General features: G+C 41.3%; 1 protein-coding gene across 1 annotated transcript in view; it reads left to right on the forward strand.

The window, feature by feature from the left end:
• The window catches only part of lingo1a (leucine rich repeat and Ig domain containing 1a), a 178,712-nt gene that overhangs the window by 94,251 nt on the left and 65,812 nt on the right, over nucleotides 1–18,649 (forward strand). Inside the window, exon 2 of the mRNA XM_085778530.1 lies at nucleotides 884–1,029. The gene's annotated coding sequence lies outside the window, so the exon portion shown is untranslated. The remainder of the gene's footprint in view (nucleotides 1–883; nucleotides 1,030–18,649) is intronic.

Raw genomic sequence — 18,649 nt, forward strand, 5'->3', positions numbered from 1 at the left:
TCAAGTCAGTGTCTTTCCCTCAGTCCTTGTCAGTTTGCCTGTTTGCCTTTGTGGCATTTCCCATGTGTCATGTGCTCCCACTCTTTGGATTCTCTGCTTTGTTCCTGTTTTGCTTCTTGTTTGGATATTTTGAGTTCTGTTTTCTGGACAGTTCAGTTCTGTTTTTTCCTCATATTAAAATTAAATTCCTCTTTGCACCCACCATATTTTGTTCTTTTTTGGCATATAAGTGTACTTTAAAATGTACAAATCAATACCAGCTCTACAGCATGTAACAGGAAAAGGCTCAACAGTCATATCATGTAGACTGTGACAGGAGGCTGAGGACTGAGATGATCAGTCAGAAGAAGCCTCCTCTTAAAGGGATAGTTCAACATTTTGGCCCATTGCCATAATCCCTATAGTTTTAGGAGTAGGTCTGTTACCTTTAATTATCCGTGCAAGCTGTTTTTAGAACAGCGGAGCAGAGCCGTGAGCTGCTCAGAGCTACGCTACGGAGGCTTGGTTTCACTCATTAGCCATTAGCCTCCGTAGTGTAGCTCTGAGCAGCTCACGGCTCTGCTCCGCCATTCTAAAAACAGTTTAGGGATTATGGCAATCCCTTTAATTTAGCTACAGAGCAGTTTATGAAGAAGCATCATTATAAACACTCTCTGAAATATGTCTACGTGTAAATAGCCGCCGACTTAGTGGAACAAAACTAAATAGCTGTTTACTCAAGCAAGAGAGAGCAGAACAATTCACTTTCATAAAAGATGATTTACTGATCCACAAATACATATGATGATATTTGTAACAATATACACAATAATAGTGTGATATATTTACCTAACCTGGTGATTTAATACCTTGGTAGTAAGTTTCCTCTGTTTCCCTTTTGCAGGTGGCTGATCAGTTGAAGCAGGAATGCTGCGAGGGGATGTGGATTAAAGGGAGACGCTGCGCCTCTAACGCCTCCAACCTCCCGCCTTCTGCTCAGTAAGCAGCTCCAGCAGCTCTTTGGAATCAGCAGGCCGGCAATTACTGCCTGTGAGTATTATTGCCCAACCCAAATTATGAGGCGCTCCTGTTGATCAGCACGCAGCTTCCTAGTTAACTGTACAAACCTCAACACCCTCTCTGACTTCGGTGTGTTGAGACTCACGGGGTCCGCAGGTCCTGCCTGACACGTTTTCAAAAATATCCAACAATTAACATAGTTAAGATGAAAATGATGCACATGATCCCATCTCACCTGAGAGTGTGAGGCTGCTATAAACAAAGGCTTAACAAAGGTGACTCATCTAGCAGCAGTCACAACGCATACTTCAAACACTGCAATGTCTCATCTCCGTATATCACCGGCTCAATTAGTGTCACTCCACATCAGTGCACCACATGTCAGCTGAAGCAACCCGTAAGAAGGGTGTAGGTGGCTCTCGCCTTTTGTCTCACATACTTATACAGTGGGATGCAAAAGTTTGGGAGCCCCTGGTCAAAATTTCTGTTAATGGGATAGTTCACCCAAAATTCAAATTTCACTCATTATCTACTCACCCTCATGTGGACTAAGGGCTGGGAGAAGTTTCAGAGTCCTCCGTGCCTTCTCTGAGTTACAGGGGGTCTCCGTGCAGCACTGCATGTCCATATGACGGTTGAGAACGGAGCTCACTTTTCTTCATCCAGAAAGACACACCAAAAAACATCCAAATACCTCCATGCTGCTCGTCTGTAATGTCCGTCTTGTATTGAAGCCCCAACATGAGAAATTGTTCCCAAATGTTCCCAGAAATTTGAATTTTGGGTGAACTATCCCTTTAATGTGAACAGTTCAAGTGGAAGATGAAATTAAAGTTACAGATGACACATTCCCGTTACATTTTAAACAATATATTTGCATAGTTAGTAGGTAGTAGCCCCCCCTTATATCACAGTGTGTAATAGTAAATATCTTGTCTGATACCTTGGTCAAAGTTATCTAAGAGCTCAAGTCTCCTGGGTTTCCCATTGTTTTGCAGGCTGCTGCTTTGTTTACATTTTTCATGCTAAAACTGTAGAAAACAAAAATATTACACTGATATTGCTTAAAGGGATAGTTCACCCTAGAATGATATTTCGCTCATTATCTACTCACCCTCATGTGGACTAAGGGCTGGAAGAAGTTTCAGAGTCCTCCGTGCCTTCTCTGAGTTACAGGGGGTCTTGGTGTAGCAGTGCATGTCCATATAACGGTTGCAAAGGGACACCGGAGCTCTTCGTAAAAAAACACACACAAAAAAACATCCAAATACCTCCATGCTGCTCGTATGTAATGTCCGTCTTGTGCTGAAGCCCCAAATTGCGTAATTGTCCCGAAAAAAATTAAATAAGTCCACATTCCAAGCATGTTTGTAGCGGAAGCTTCTCGAAGCTCCTCTTCCTGGTCCGTCCAAATCTCGCGTGATTTGCGCCGGCGTCAGTGCGGTTACTGCGAATCACGCGAGATTTGGACGGACCAGGAAGAGGAGCTTTGAGAAGCTTCCGCTACAAACAAGCTTAAAATATAGACTTATTTAATTTTTTTCGGGACAATTACGCAATTTGGGGCTTCAGCACAAGACGGACATTACATACGAGCATCATGGAGGTATTTGGATGTTTTTTTGTGTGTGTTTTTTACGAAGAGCTCTGGTGTCCCTTTGCAACCGTTATATGGACATGCACTGCTACACCAAGACCCCCTGTAACTCAGAGAAGGGACGGTGGACTCTGAAACTTCTTCCAGCCCTTAGTCCACATGAGGGGGAGTAGATAATGAGCGAAATATCATTCTAGGGTGAACTATCCCTTTAAAATATTACAAAAGAGTGTTTCATGTTCAGTGTTATGCCTTTTGGAGATCATTTCATCTTCCACTTGCTTAACTGTTCACATTAACAGATATTGTGACCAGGGGTGGGCAAACTTTTTGGCTCAGGGGCCAACAATGAGTTTTAAAAATTGAGGGCCGGGCTGGGCCACTGGGCCAGAATCAGATTGATGGAGAGTGTTTGTGTGAAGTAATATAAATGACATGTAAAAGCCATTACCTCAAAGTAAAAGAACATTTACACTGAAATTGCATTCAGTTTCAGCGGGAGCAGAGTTGTTGGTCACTGTTTTTTGCCAGTGCATCAAAGTTTGTGGTACCAATACTTATGGGTTAATGGGCCGCGTATGGCCCGTGGGCTGTAGTTTGCCCATCCCTGATATAAATGCATACTGACTGTGTTTTCCAAATGTGTTGTGATAGGGACATGCTCCTGCTGCTTGGACAGCATTCCCAGGAAGTGTTTCCTGTTGTGCAGAGTGTAGTCAGTCCTGCACTGCATTTCTATTTATAAATACTGTTACCTATAGACATAGCCTTATAGCCTCTGCCTCCACTCTCAAGCCCCTGTCACTGGGTCCTCAGATTCAATACTGCTGACAGTTACTCTACCCATCATTGGATCTTATAGAAAGAGTTTGGTATAGGCATCTCTAACTCTCTAAGACAGGACAGACATTAGTTTATATTTATTTATGAAGCCATAATCAGCAGCATGCCAACACTTTCTTATTAAACTAGTTCCATGTTCACTGATGTTCCAAGTCTCATGTGCAAAAAACTTATTTTGGGGAAAATTTCTTTCTCAAATTTCCCAACACGCTGAACTAAACACAATCACAATTCAATTGAACTGTTTTTCAGTGCTTTGTTGTTAGTTGTTTTCTCATTAATTAGTTTGAGTCTTTATTTGTACTCCCAACATCATTGAAAGCATGCTGTCACTTCAATTCCAATGAAAAGTTAAAAGAAATAATGAAGATGTATCTACAAAACACCATGCAGAGGCCTGTGTGTGGTCTGGTTTGGGCATCAAACACACTTTGGTTGAGTTGTGAAGGAAAATGAATATTTTTGATTAACTTAAAAGTTGCATTTGGTAGTTTTAGTGGTGCCATGAAGCTGTTGGTCTCTGTTTTGTTTATCTCCTGCTCACGAGCGCCGCTGTCTCTCTCGTCCCTTCATGACTGTCCTTATCAAACAAAGCAATGGCAGGGATGAAGAAGAGTGCATATTAGTGAACACAGATGCAAACAAAGTTGAATTTTATTCACAAATACCTGAAAATGGCTTTTTTTTTTTAATCATCGAGGAAATGTTTTGTTTTGCTGAAAAACACACATTTTAATACAGTTAGCATGTTGTGTCTAATGCTTCCAGAGGTTGTAGGCAGTTCAAACCAAAACATCTTAGACCCCAGCAGAGAGTTAGAAAATGTTAGTGGATATTTTATTGCAACAACAGAAAAGGTCAACCAGGCAGCAATGTGTTTCCTTAAAAACATTCTAAACATATTAGAGCAAACATCCTGTACCTCGGTCATCCCTGCTTCTTAACTTCATCTTCCATGTGATGCTACATTTTGAGCTCAACATGAGATAGAGTTCATTTCTCTGTGATTGCTGTTGTGTCACAAATAGTCAACATGTTGCCTTTTGAGTTTCCTTTTTTTAATCAGCAGCATGAAATCGTATTTACAGCCGGTCAATAAGAACATATTCCCCAGCATTGCGCGTCCTCTGATATCAGAGGTAATGCAGTTTGATAAGCATTGGACCAGTAACACTTTCTGACATCACACAGATGAATTATTAATCAGCACTAAAGCGATTTTTACACCCACTTGTGTATGGACTGTCTGTGCCGGCTGTAACCACAGGAGATTGGAATTTTTCACCTTGTGATCAAGGTTTATGCAAGCCATTAAAAACAAAATAGCTTATATCTAATATCTATAGTGGAGACATGATCCATTAAAGCACATTATGAATAAATATTGTTTTTCGAGTCCAGTTGGTGTGATTTCCATCATTCACGTCAGATTATCACGCAATTCCTTGACCGCACTCCGTAAAGAAAGGTTAAACTGCCGACCTCCATAATGTGCTCATAACCCTGGAAGAGCAGCTTATCATCATCTTCGGCATCAATCAGTGCACTTCATTTCACTTCACTCTCTCAGGCACGTGGTGCATAGACGGAAAAAAAGAGATAAAAGACAAGAAGAAAGACGATATGAGACTGAGAATAAAAAACAGATGTTCAGATACCACGGTGATGTTGACTGATAACTAACACTCTGAAATACGGTTGCGTCACCTTGTGATTACACATGCCCGCCTGTCTCTTGATATTCCACTCACCATTAAGCCCCAGCCATCCATTTTCATTGGTATTCACCTTTCCTCATTACCCTACGTTTACCAGCCTATAGTTTTATTGCCCCTCTTCCGTTGACTCTGCTGCATATTAGCTTTCATTTCCCAAACTTGTTTCGATTGATCCTTTCTGCTGCAGATTGCCAAGATATTGACTAAAACTTTTTTATGACAGTCTTACCCTGGCTTAGGTTTTAGTCCATAACAGTTAGAAATGGAGGAAAAAAGCAAAAAGGGGGAAAAAATTGAGATCTATTAGGTTGGTGTACCTCGGTAATATGTCCAGTGGACTGTAACTATCTCCCTGCGGATGACCAGACATCTCTGCTTTTCAAGGGAGCAGCATTACAGGAAGTGCCATCACTTCAGCTCCTCTGTGTCAATTGCTCCAAAATGGCCAATTTCCTGTCTAGGATGTGTGTTTTCACATTTTTATCATCCCCTGCCGTAGTTATCTAGTTGCACTTAGGGCCATCAGTCATCGATGCTGCACTGAGAGGAAGCCGATGTGCAGTAAAACTGACGGACGGCCTTCCGCATGACTGAAGATGTATGAGACGTGCAGGCGAGCTACTGGGCCCTTTTTTCCCCCTTTTTTTATTGTATTTTCAGTGCTGCCGTAAGGTGCCAACTGGGAAAATAGCCTTGCTTACCATACCTCTGACTGAGTATAGCATTTTGGATGTAGGATCTCAGTCTTGAATGATATATTGACTGACAGGCTTCCTGATATCTCCTTGAAGAAATAGAAATCATACATATGAACCTATATAGATATATAGATTGACTGATGATATGTTGAATTAAATGATGTTTTTCATCTGATTTGGTCTGAAAATAAGGACTGATATAATACATGAGTGCCCAAAAAAGTTTGAAACAACCTTCACTGTGCAGGAGCATCTCAAGAAATGAGAATACCATAGAAAAGTGAATTCATATATAGTTCAATTCAAATTGTGAAACTCATATATTATATAGACTCGTCACACACAGACTGAAATATTTCATGTCTTTATTTATTTTAATTGTAATGATTATGGCTTACATATAAAGTTACATTGTGTAGGAATTACTCCCCTCTAGCGTTGCGGTTGTATATCACAAGCAACTCAATCATATTTTTCATGCTGCATTCACGTGAAATTGGGCAGACGGCAGACGGACGACAGCCGCTGCATTTAACGGCATAAACGAGCCTCTATGTATACAAGTGGTCGGTCAGCACGAGGCAAAACAATACACATGACAATATGTTGTCATGGCGATGTCGTATTGTTTACCTGACCCATGTTTTACCGGCTTTCTCTGGACTTCTGAGACTAAAATGACATCTGGTTTGTTACCGACGGCCGTCTGCCCGACTGCAGGTGAATGCAACACTACACTTAAACGGCCTCTTACAACACAAAGTATCACGGCAGTCATAAAGTAAACAAAGTTCTTCCATAGTGAATGTGTTTTTAGAAGTTAAAATTACATCCCAGCCTGCTGGTGTGGCTGCAGTGCACACTGCGTTTTTACATATGGACAGAGATTTTTTTTAAACATACTGACATCAGCATCACCCCCAGAATGAACACACATTCATTATCAAGATAAATTGAATAAACCCTAATATGACACCGAAAAATGTGTTCTGAACATCAGGCTCTATATTTATCTTTCTGTCACCTCACACATCTGTCTTTAATCAGCTTCTCATCTAATTATACTTTCCTCCAAGATATTAGTTCCTTCATCCCTAAGTAGCATTAAGACATTCCTCAAGGACTTTTTGTCACATTTTTTGTGTGTGGCATTTGCTATTTTGCATCCAACACAATACATAATTTAAATTGAATGAATAAATCCAATAACTTGACTTGAACAAAATATGCATGAAGCCACTTCACCTAACTCATTGTTACACATTCTGTTATCAGTGTTTGAGGCGGAGGGTTCCTCTTGCCATATCTCACCAAACTGCTCTGTGCCGTATCTGCGCCACTAATTTCAGAAGCCTTGTTTCCTCCATTATCAAATCCAATTAGAGTTCAGTGTGTCTGGAATCACTATAAACACATTGGAGCCCCACAAACTCACACTTCTCAAACTCACATTTTCAGAATTACAATAATCTGCTTAATTTTGACACAGAAGCACTCTCAAACAAGCCGCACAGTTTATACAACAATGATTATAATTAATGAAGGGACGTAAAAGGCCAAATGTTCATAACCAAATAGTAAAGATAAGATCAACAGTTGTCACTTTTGTTCTTCTACATCACTAAAACCTATGAAAAGCTGCTGTACATGCTCCTCAGGATAACTGTCATGTAGAGCGTCAGGAAATGATTCATCATTTGCATAAGAACAATGAAGGGACACCTCGCACTGAGCTCTAATGAGAAACGTTCTTGTTGAATAGCCTGCCACCTTGCATACAAAACCCCTGTGACTTGACCTTTGAATTATGAATGCTCTCCACCGCATGAAGCTGCATGCATGTCGTCGAGTACAGGGGAGGATTGGAGAGTAAATCACCCTCAGATGCAATGAAATGTCATTTTCTTAATGGCTGTGAGTCACTGTGCCTTTTTTTCATAGAGATGTTTTAGAATATTCCTGGTTTCCGTGAGAGAGCTCATGTCCGCATTTAAGCTGTTGGCAAAATTAGCTTCAGCCTCGACTTGTCTATTATCACAGTGTTGCATTTCAAACATGTTGTCCTGTCAATCTTCAAATACAAGTTTTTATCTGTAGACATCAATAGACATCCTGAGTGTCATTTTTTCCTCTTGCTTTGCATTTTTCATGAACTTCTCTAAAGAATGAAGTAAAGCAGTCTGTTTATTTTCACAACCCTCTACATAATTGGTTTCTCACGCTTTAGGGCAGCGCATTGTTCTTTGTCCAATTAAGAGACAATTTCCCTCCAGTTGGACCCTGTAGTTTTCAATAGGAGTTGTCAAAAACAGATAATCATATTCTGATTTCACCAAAGGATATCCTCACACAGCTCGGTTAAAATAAAAAATAAGATGCACTGGAATCCTCATTGGTATTTTTTTATTTTTTTATTTTTTTGAAAATCCATGTAAACTCCATCTGAGCTATCACAACAAAATGCTTTACAAGATATACCTGCCTGGACTGACATTCAAAGTTGTTTTGACAAATAACAGTTTTGACAGGCGCACGTACTCTCCAAATCTTCTTTCGCAGTGGATTTTGAAGCAATTTAACATGGGGAACAAAGACAGAGGTAGATATCTGTTGTTTTATCCACCATTGTTTTCTTTGTGCCATCTGATGGTAAATGTGCATCGGTTCAAACTAAAGGTGAAAGGGAACTTCTGACCTCCAAACATGAATAACTCAACACATTGAAGTAGTTTTAGCTGAGCTGCCTCACGTTCCATCGGCCTGTTCTGACGTCATGTAAAGATACTGAAGGTGCTGTGTTCCCTTTGTAGCTACAGTGGAGTTTGACAGTACTTTTTTTTGTATCTCTGACCGTGACTCAAAATACCACAATGCAATGCAGCTATAGGACACAATTCTAATTTAGTGCCTTTACAGAGCTGTTCATTTTTTCGATTAATCCGAGCGACAGAACGAAAAATTGCTTGTCGCTCGAGATGAGAAATCCCAAACCTCTGGCCGTGAGTCGCTTGTTGCTCAGCACTGATTGGCTGCCGTAATCCCGGTGGTGCCGGTATAGAGAGACATGGCAGTGGGCATGACGCCATCAAAGCGAAAAGTCAAGTCTGTGCCAAATGGACGAGCGATTGCAGCTGAGCGACAGAGCGATTACAAAGGAGCGATACGAGCTGCAGCGACAAAAATAAAAGGTCCGGTGTGAGCGCAGCTTAATGCCTCATTTCAACTACGTTGTACCAGCTCAACTCCACTCGCCCTTTTCGGGTTTCCATTAGGTAAAAGTACCTGGAATCTGGTACCTGGTAGCCTACTACTTTTCTGGTACCACCTCAGCCGTGGTTCCAAAACTGGTGAAGAGGTACTACAGTAAAAGTCAACACATTGCAGACCACTGATTGGTCAAGAATCATCATTGCGTCATCAGTGCATGGCATGCACGGTATATCCTGCATGGCGAAAAACTGTTTTTAACCCCTCTGTAGGGCTGGTAATACGTCAAGTTAGGGTAAGTTTTAAAGTAACCGTTTAGATCCCCAATATGTGGTCAGTTTATCCAAATAGCACCTTTTTGGAAATTTGGTCCAACGTTTTCGGAGATGTGAAGAGCAACCTCCTTCGTCATCCCAAATGAACAGATCAGTCCTTATTAACTCCCTGTTCTAAAGGTGGTATTGTCCTGTGATGGAAACGACCTCCAGAATAGTATCTGGTACCAGAGAGAGTCCAGTCCAGTCGCGCTGGTACCATGCAGTGGAAACTGGGCTTAAAGAGAAACTAAGCAGGAATTGTGATCGTTAACTACATGATTTGTGACTTTTTACGAGTGAGAATGGAGGCTCTCTGCCTTCACCTGGCGTCTCATAGCTGAAAATCAACCTTGCAACATCAGTGTAGTACCTGGCCTCCACCCCGGTGTCAGCTCTCGTCTCTGCGCACCACAACACAAATGCGCTCCGTAACCCGCAATCTTTTGTTTACGTCAGATAAGACTACACAAACATAACGTCGTAACATCGTGTATGTTATATAACGTTATCCACCGCTCCATGGATTGATTTTCCACCGGCTTCGTTGTAAACGAATGCACATGGCCAGGAGGAGGGTTAGCAAAACAGAGGAAACCACCAGACTTGCATAGTTCCTCTCTAAAGTCCCCCTCCCTCCAACGACCCTTTTGGGTTATTTTAAAGTATTCTCCGTGGTCTTTAAATTGTGATTATGAACCTGAGCCATTTCCCAGGTCTCTCCCTCTGCACAGCACCAGCAGCTCATCAGCAATGCACCTCTGAGTGGTGGGCGGAGACTGCGCTGCTCTGCAACCACTCAGCCAGCCCCCTCGCACCGTTACCCTGGTGTTATTACAGTTCAATCAACGGTGATTGAGAACATGCACATAATAGAGCTCTGTTATTATCCAAACCTTTCATTGGGCTTTTCTCTTACTCTCTTTTAAAGACTGTGAAAATGATATTTATACATTTTTAACCTTAATTTCCAGATAATATGCTGCAGGTTGTGATGTTCTACAACACCTTTGAGGTGACTACTGCAGTTAGAGATAAATGGCACGTAATAACTTTGAAAAGCTTTGAAATAAAGAAAGATGATTTGATTGCAGGAAACCATATACATTCTTACTTCTTCAAGTAATAACTTTATTCTCAGAGGTCACTCTCGGCACTTATCTAACATAGCAGCTGCTAGATACAGCACAGTGCTGTTTTTTATCTGTTATTGTATGATCATTTTCAAAGAAACGCCCCCCTTCTGTCTTGTGCCCTTTCACATTAACTCTCTGAGCTCTTTGTTAGGAACACCATATTATATTGGTACTTTCTCCCTTTGGTCTCAAACAGCCTCGCTTCTTTGTGGATTCCATCGTGTTTGATTCTGCTGCATGGTGACAAGACTGCATAGCACCATTTCTGCACATCCATGCTGCCACTGTCCCGTTGTACACACGCATTACTGACATGGTGCTTTGATGTTCTAGAAGTAGGCATTAGAAGTTGTAACTGTGTTTAACTGTGGCTATGAAGGGACTCACACGGTCAGCAACAATACTTGGGTTAAATCCTGGTTCATTGGTGTCAACAGGCTAAAATGTGTCAAAAAAAACATCCCTGTATCATTACACCACCAACATCAGCTTTAACCCTTTATAGGGAACCTATTTAAATACTTGGACATTCAGAATTTCAACTCTGGACCATTGATATTGGAAGACTTTTTCACTTTTTGTTTGTCTGTTTTTTGTTTTTTCATTAAAAGGTTTTAAAAAGTGCAAAAATACTTATTCTGAACGTAAATTTAGCTTAAACTTAAATTACTACGACAGAGTATTAGGGCCACATTGAGAAAAAAAAATTCCACAGACGTCGAGAATAAAGTCATAATTTTTACGAGAATAAAGTTGTAAATTTACGAGAATAAAATCCAGATATTACAAGAATAAAGTCATGATATTAAGAGAATAAAGGCATAATATTTTAACCTGTTGTTTAAGAGGAGGAAAAATGTTAAAATGAGGGCTGTGGAGCATGAAGTTGTACTTTACCAAACATTGAGAGCCCCACTACGTAGTTGTTCAACCATAGAATAATGTTTCTAAATTTATTGAAGTGGTACATGGCAGCTCCGCTAACCACCAGAGCCCAGGAGCCCGGTCACCCTGCGCCCGGTGTTGGGCCGTATGGCCGACAAGATCCCTGCCAGAGCTCCAGCTCTGGAGCTTTGCTTGGCATCGCTACCGGCAACAGTGACGGCAGCAAATTCACGTAGGCTGCTGTGCTTCTCTTGGAACAAGGTAGCAGACAGATGCTCTTCTCAGCCATAGTACTACCAGTACCACAAATCCTACATACTGGGGCTCGGGACGTCAGCACCACATTCAGTGCGTTTACATGACACTTGAAAAAAATTATTTCCTTAATCTGACTATAACTGGACAACTGAAGTGCAGGTAAACACCTTAGTCCGACTGGAATCGGAGTTGGAGAACTCCGATTAAGACACCCAGATAATGTGATTGGAATTTGATCATGTATACACCTTAGTCGGACTGAAGCTGGACAATGCATGTGCGCATGCTCCACAACAGTAGAGACGGTACAAAGTGGAGCACAGAAGCCGCCCGAACCCGGCAAAGTAAAGAAAACAACCCAACGTCAGTGCCGATTCAATGCATTTCACACAGCGCAAAACAGAGAGAGAGAGAGAGGAAAAAAGGAAGCCCGTACCCTATTCTCAACACGAATCCGGCCCAGACTGACGCGTCTGGTCGGGACCTGCAGTTGAGAATTTATTATTAAACTTACTAAGTTGTTTATATTCAGTTTTTTACGCAAAAAGAACCTGGCGGAGTAAGTCGCTGCTTTTTTCTCATAAAATTGCCACTTAATTCTCGTAAAATTATGACTTTATTCTTGTAATATTATGACTTTATCCATGAATGTAGATAACATTACATTCTGACCTTACACTTTGCTGTTTCAGTACACAATCCATCAGACCAGGCTGTATTTTCCAGTCTTCTCCAGTCAGCCCGGTGTTGGTGAATCTGCTCTCCAGTTCCAGGACCCAGTGACCAGAGCAGGACCCAGCTTGCCCTGGTGCTGGCTGGACGGGTTGTGCATTCTGAGATTCTTTCTAACACACCACAGTTGTACTGAGTTACATGGTTGACTTGGTTACCGTTGCCTTTCTGTCAGCTCCAAGCAGCCCATCCTCCTCCAGCCTCTCTCCTCACTAAGACGTTTCCTCCCACAGAGCTGCTGCTCGCTGGATGTTTCCCACATCGTTGTGAGTCAGTTTGAAAATCCAACGATATCAGCAGTTTCAGAAACACTCGAACCAGTCTGACACTGTCACTGAGGAGTCACTGGAATGGCAATTTCACCTCATTCTGACTGACTGATTGGATAATTACATGAATAAAGAGGTGCGCAGGTGTCTCCTCGTGAAGTTCTCAGTGAGTGAAAGCTGCCCCCCCCCCTCCCCCGCTCCTATCTCTCTCAGCATTTCTTCATTCAGGTGAGGAACAGATGTAGAGAGTCATGTTTGTTTGTCACAAAGTATCATCCCCCAATAATATGTGAGCATGTTACGAAAGACACTGTGCTTCAACAATCAAAAGAAAACTTATAAATGTAACCTCAGTAACAAATAACACTGCTTCTTTCATGACCTTGCCTGGGGCGTTATATATGCCTGCGCCGCCAATGCTTATTCCAACACTCTGGTTGCAGAGCGTTAGCACCATGTAAGCTCTCATTGTATGCACATACTGATGTTATCAAGGGCTTTCACTGCCCTGTCTGTCTGCTAGGGCTGTCGAGTGGAATAGTAACATTTTTTAAAAGATGGAAAGCAACAGGATTGAAGCGAAAGTGTGGTCTTAAAAGTAAAAATAAATAAATAATGTTAGAATGTGGAATGTTAAGTAGCACGTCACTAAACTTTCTGTTGTACATTTAATTCACGGGATGTGTCTGTAAAATCGAAAACTGACCCTTGAGGAGCGGAGCAGCTTTTTAAGTGTGATTAAAATAACATCCATTACATTTACATGAGCTGTTCAAGCAGCTCACCAATGTGTGATAGGGCAATCAGATGTATTAGAAGCTAATCAAATCAATTATGGGATGCTTCAGTGGTGGTACCCAGGCGATACCCTGACGGTCTGACATGGAACTGCATTAACACAGATTACACCAGTTACTCAACTTCAAATCCCACTTCAAGGTTTTTTCAAATGAGTAAAGTTTGATCTTTTGACCCCCCCCCCCCCCCCCCCCAAAAAAAAAAAAAAATCGACCTCCACTTTTATAGTTTCCCAAAGCATCTTCCTAATACAGCCCGATTCCATTAAAATTCAAAGTCCTGTCCAGTTCCAAAATGTCCTCAAGCGAAGATGTGGTATAACTACACTTTCTTCTTTTAGCATTTCAAGGCAAATAACATCTGTAATGAATAATAACTATATAACAGCTTTTCAATTTTTCAGCTGTTTAACAACAGTGTCGGACATTTCTTATAATAAATAATCTCAAAACATCTGAAGAACAGCTTCTATCATTCATTTATAGTTTATATATCAGAGTCCAGATAGGAGGGCATATGTGTTGAGATCCATTTTTCATGTAAAATCTTAAACAGTAATGTTATGCAGTTTTCTCAGGGTCCACATTAGGGATGGGAACCAGTATGGACACTGATACTGCTTATCGATACCAATACTTATCGATACTCTTATTCATGCTACTCTTTGCATTTTCATTTAATATAGTGACAACATGAGGAATGTGTGATGTCACATTTGTCATCACGGGCCTTTTCTCGTACCTGACAGCTGCCAAAAAAATATGGGGTGGGAACCAAACACTGTCTCTTGGTGCTCATCCGAGTAACTCACTAAAAAAGTTATGTGCACCCCTGCCTATAACATTCACTTGTATGTGGATCGAGAGCGAGAGAGAAACGCCAGGCACGATTTCATATTTGCCTACTTGCACAAACTAAAACAAGCTGGTTAGAAGTGAAGAGAGGAAAAACACATAGAATATGTCCAAAAGCCTGCGAGGGAGTATTGGACAATGGCACAGGTTTAGCAATGAGGAAACTGCACATCCGTCAGCAGGTCTGCTCCATGCAGACACTTCACAGACTTGTGGTGATTATGTTGATTTTGTAAACAGTGACATGTTGGCTATGTTGGAAAAAAAAATAACTTTATGTAAATACCTATAGCAGCACAGTTTTTCCAGGAGCTTAAAGGAGACATATTCTGCCCCCTTTCCACAAATTAAAATAGTCCTCAGGTGTCTTAAAGACATGTCTGTGACATGCTTTGGTCAAAATACCCCAAGGATCAAACATCACAGCTCTTTTCATCCTCTCAGAACGGCTGGTTTCAGTGCCTGTACCTTTAAATGCAAATGAACCACTGCTTGCCCCACCCCTTCTACTGGTACCAGGTAGGGGTGGGATTATGCAAATTAGAAACCTAGTTACATCATTGGAAGACAACTGAGGGAACAGCTCGTAAAGCCATGTAGGGACCCTGAAAATTACAGATTTTTTTTGTCAATTTTCCCATTTAGGGGCCGGAAGGCAAAACAAACACCCAAATATATGTTAAAGAGCCTTCAAAAAGTGATATTTCCATAATATGTCCCCTTTAATGATATTTTGGTACCGGTTCTTGATACCCATCCTTAAGCCTGGTTTATGCTTCTGCGTCGCGGCGACGGCGGACCTACGGCGTAGACCCGACGCCGTCGTTGAGCATTTGAAGTTCTGCGTCGAGGGAACGCGTTGCTTCCGCTTTTATTGCAAAATGAAGCGCAGGTGATGGAGAAGATGTTTGCGGAGGTGGTCTGTCTGACCAGTCGAGGCTGAACAGGTGAATTACCACACTGACGTTCTGAGCGGACCAATCACAGTCCTTGTGGTTCGCGTCGCAACGCGTAGTCAGGATTTTTTGGAGGTGCACGTCAGGCTACGGCGTAGGGTCCGTTGACGCGATGCAGAAGCATAAACCAGGCTTTAGTCCACATTGACATTAAAGATCGCAGATGAGGCAGAATCTGCAATACAACACTTATGATGTGCAGTTTGTATTACAGTATCTGGACAGCCCTTGTGAGACATAACAGTTCCTATTTATTACACTGTAGAGCCTGACCAGACAAACATCTGGCCCAGATTGATATTGTAAAGTGAGAAATCAAAGAGACATTCAGCTGTGCTGACATCAGGATGATAAACACGGCTCTTATTTAAAGCCAAGACGGATCATACGTATCTCAAAGATTCAGTTTGTGATAATGAGTTTATAGGAGATGTTTACCTTGTCCAAAGCAAATGTCATCCAGCTATCTGGAGCACATCTGGAGTTCAGTAATTCTTGGCATAAATTTACACTCAGGCTTTGCCAAGGAGCTAAAAAGTTAGGGGAAAAAAAAAAAGGTTTGTTAATTTACAGGAAGGTCATGTTGCCCAAGAGTTTAGCTCGACTTCTGGAAAGACTTTTCCTCTGACAGAAGTGAATATCAAAAAGTTGCTTTGCCTTTCAACTTGACCTAGTTTTGACACGAAAAGAAAATGATAAGAGGAAAATCAGCCCTTTGCACAGCATTTTTTCTCCCTGTCTGTCAATAGCCACAGATTGCATTTCAAAAGTAGCCTTGTTTTGCCTTTTTTGCAATAAAGCTGAGGCAAAATAGGCCCAGATCTCTTGGAGCAAAATGTGTGTTTGTGGAAGATTTCCTCTAATCCTTGCTGCTAAGCGCAAAACAAGAATCCAAGGTCAGCTTTCCAAAGGATGCAGGGGCCATGTTTCTATCATGTAAAGGGATTTGCGGGGTGCAGCTTTGTGGCACGTAAGTACTCCGCTGCCATTGTCTCGCAGGAATACACACCGACTGCACATATCCACATGAGCACGCAGCCACGGTCCAGCACTACAAACAACAAAACAAAGGCACATGTTTTGAAAAGTACCACCCAGTGAGCGCTTTGTGTTGATGTGTTGGATCATGATTAAAGCAAAAAAAAAAAAAAAAATCTATCTGTCAATTCTGTTTTGTGTTAAAGACAAATAAGCAGAAAATGGGCTGAAATGTAGCATAAAGATGAGACTGACTGAGATTGCTAGAATGCACTGGTACCCTGTGTTCTGTCTTGTAATACATATATAAATATGATGATTACCATTAGATTTACCATTAGCTGTTGCCATGGAAACAGGGAGTTTATTCATGTATGAAGGGAATATGAAGATACTCAAGAGCTTGTCCCTAATAAGAGCATGTCTGTAATTTTGAAACTCTATCTGGGTGAATGTCAACACACTCATTGACACTCAGCGGGAGAAGAAATGCAAATACATCATGTTTTCCTACAACGTGTACCTCAGTGTGTGTGTGTGCGTGCGTGCACAAATGTATCATTATTGGGAATGACATTAAAGTGTCCCATGGAATTAATCTTTATTGCTTATGATGTATGTTTTAATGGTCCTCTAAATGGTTATTCAATAGTCATTAATCTTAAATATGAAATGGCTTTTGGAATTATTACTATCAGGATCAGGCTGAAGAACTGACAGCAGGACATTGATGTGTTTGGTAAATTAATGAACAGCTACAGTTGGGAATTGTACGCCTGTTTTTTTGTTCTTTTTTTTTCCATTATTTTTTCATATTTTCTTATGTCACAGTGTTAAAGTGTTAAGAGCCATGTAAGTGCTGCAGGGTCGAATTGAGTGGAACTATCAGACATTTGGAGCTGTAGCTTTTAGATTTTCTCTGCTTTGTTGGATTTATGTTTAGTTTGCAAACAGATTTAGGCTCAAGGGTGAGCAACAACTTCCTGTTGTAATGGTTTGGTCTTATCTCAAGTGCGCTGCCGCGGTCGTGGCTTTTAAAATGATTGCAAAGCATCAGTGCATGAAGGTCATAGGCCATCATTGGCGGACGGCACTATACGCTACCAAAACTTATGCTACTGAACTTCATCCAAGGTTGGCTGTAATGGTTTACGGCCAATTCTGCATCAAATATTGATGCGTTTAAGAGACGATGGAATGACTTGCAGCAGATTGAGCACAACAGTTTATCAACAAACGCAGAGTTACAGAGTCAGGGAGAGGAATCTAATCTAGATCAGTGCAGGAGTATTTTTGATGGAGAATGATGCAAGACATAAAAAAAAAAGTTAAGGAATAATTGAGAAAAAATAGAGCTGGCTCTGTGAATGAAATCTAATGTTATTGTGACTTATGTAACCATGCTTCCAAAATTGATTGGGCCTATATACTGTATATACCATTAGACAATACATTCATGTCTGTGTTCAGTGTTGTCAGTATAAGAGCTTGGAGATTTCTCAATAAGCGTATCTTGACACATGGTTTTCATTACGTTTGTGTTAGTTTTGACATGTGGTTGATCATCTTATCAGCGCTTGATTTACAATAATTGAGCCGGTGGGGTTTTAGTATCTTGTTCAAGGTCAAGGGCACTTTCTCTGGGCATAGCTGAAGCTGTCAGCGGACACATGGGCTGTTGTCATTTTGATTTAGCTTATTATCTCTTGGTTATGGGTTGAGCTTTCTTTTTTTTTCTAGCTCACCGTGCTGCTCGTGCTTGTGAAGTCAATTATAAATGTGATTGTAGCTCATTGATAAAAGCACTCACATCTTTGGATTTAACCCAGGCATGGGCAAATTAAGCCCACGGGCAAATTAAGCCCACGGGCACCCCTTTGGGTGTTTTAATCTAGCCCGTCAAATATTGGTACAAAATTCGGTCACAAAAGACCACAAACTTTGATGCACTGGCAGTGGCCAACAACTCTGCTCCCACTGAAACTGAATGTAAGTTTTCTTTTATTTTGAGGTAATGGCTTTCACATGTCATTTATATTAGCTCACACAAACACTCTCCATCAATCGGGTACTGGCCCAGCCCGGCCGTCAATTTTTAAAACTCATTGTGGCCCCTGAGCCAAAAATTGACAAAAAATATATGTAATTTTCAGGCTCCCTACATGGTTTTACGAGCTGTTCCCTCAAAAGTCTTCCAGTGATGTAACTACGTAGGTTTCGAATTTGCATAATCCCACCCCTACCTGGGAATGGTAGAAGGGGAGGTGAGGCGGGGCAAGCAGTGGTTCATTTGCATTTAAAGGGACAGACACTGAAACCAGCCGTTCTGAACAGGGCTGTTTAGAGAGGATGAAAAGAGCTGTGATGTTTGATCCTTGGGGTATTTTGACCAAAGCATGTCACAGAC

Source organism: Trachurus japonicus, chromosome 6 (assembly GCF_045865225.1).
Source record: "Trachurus japonicus isolate A0001 chromosome 6, Traja_1.0".
Taxonomy (NCBI): Eukaryota; Metazoa; Chordata; class Actinopteri; order Carangiformes; family Carangidae; genus Trachurus; species Trachurus japonicus.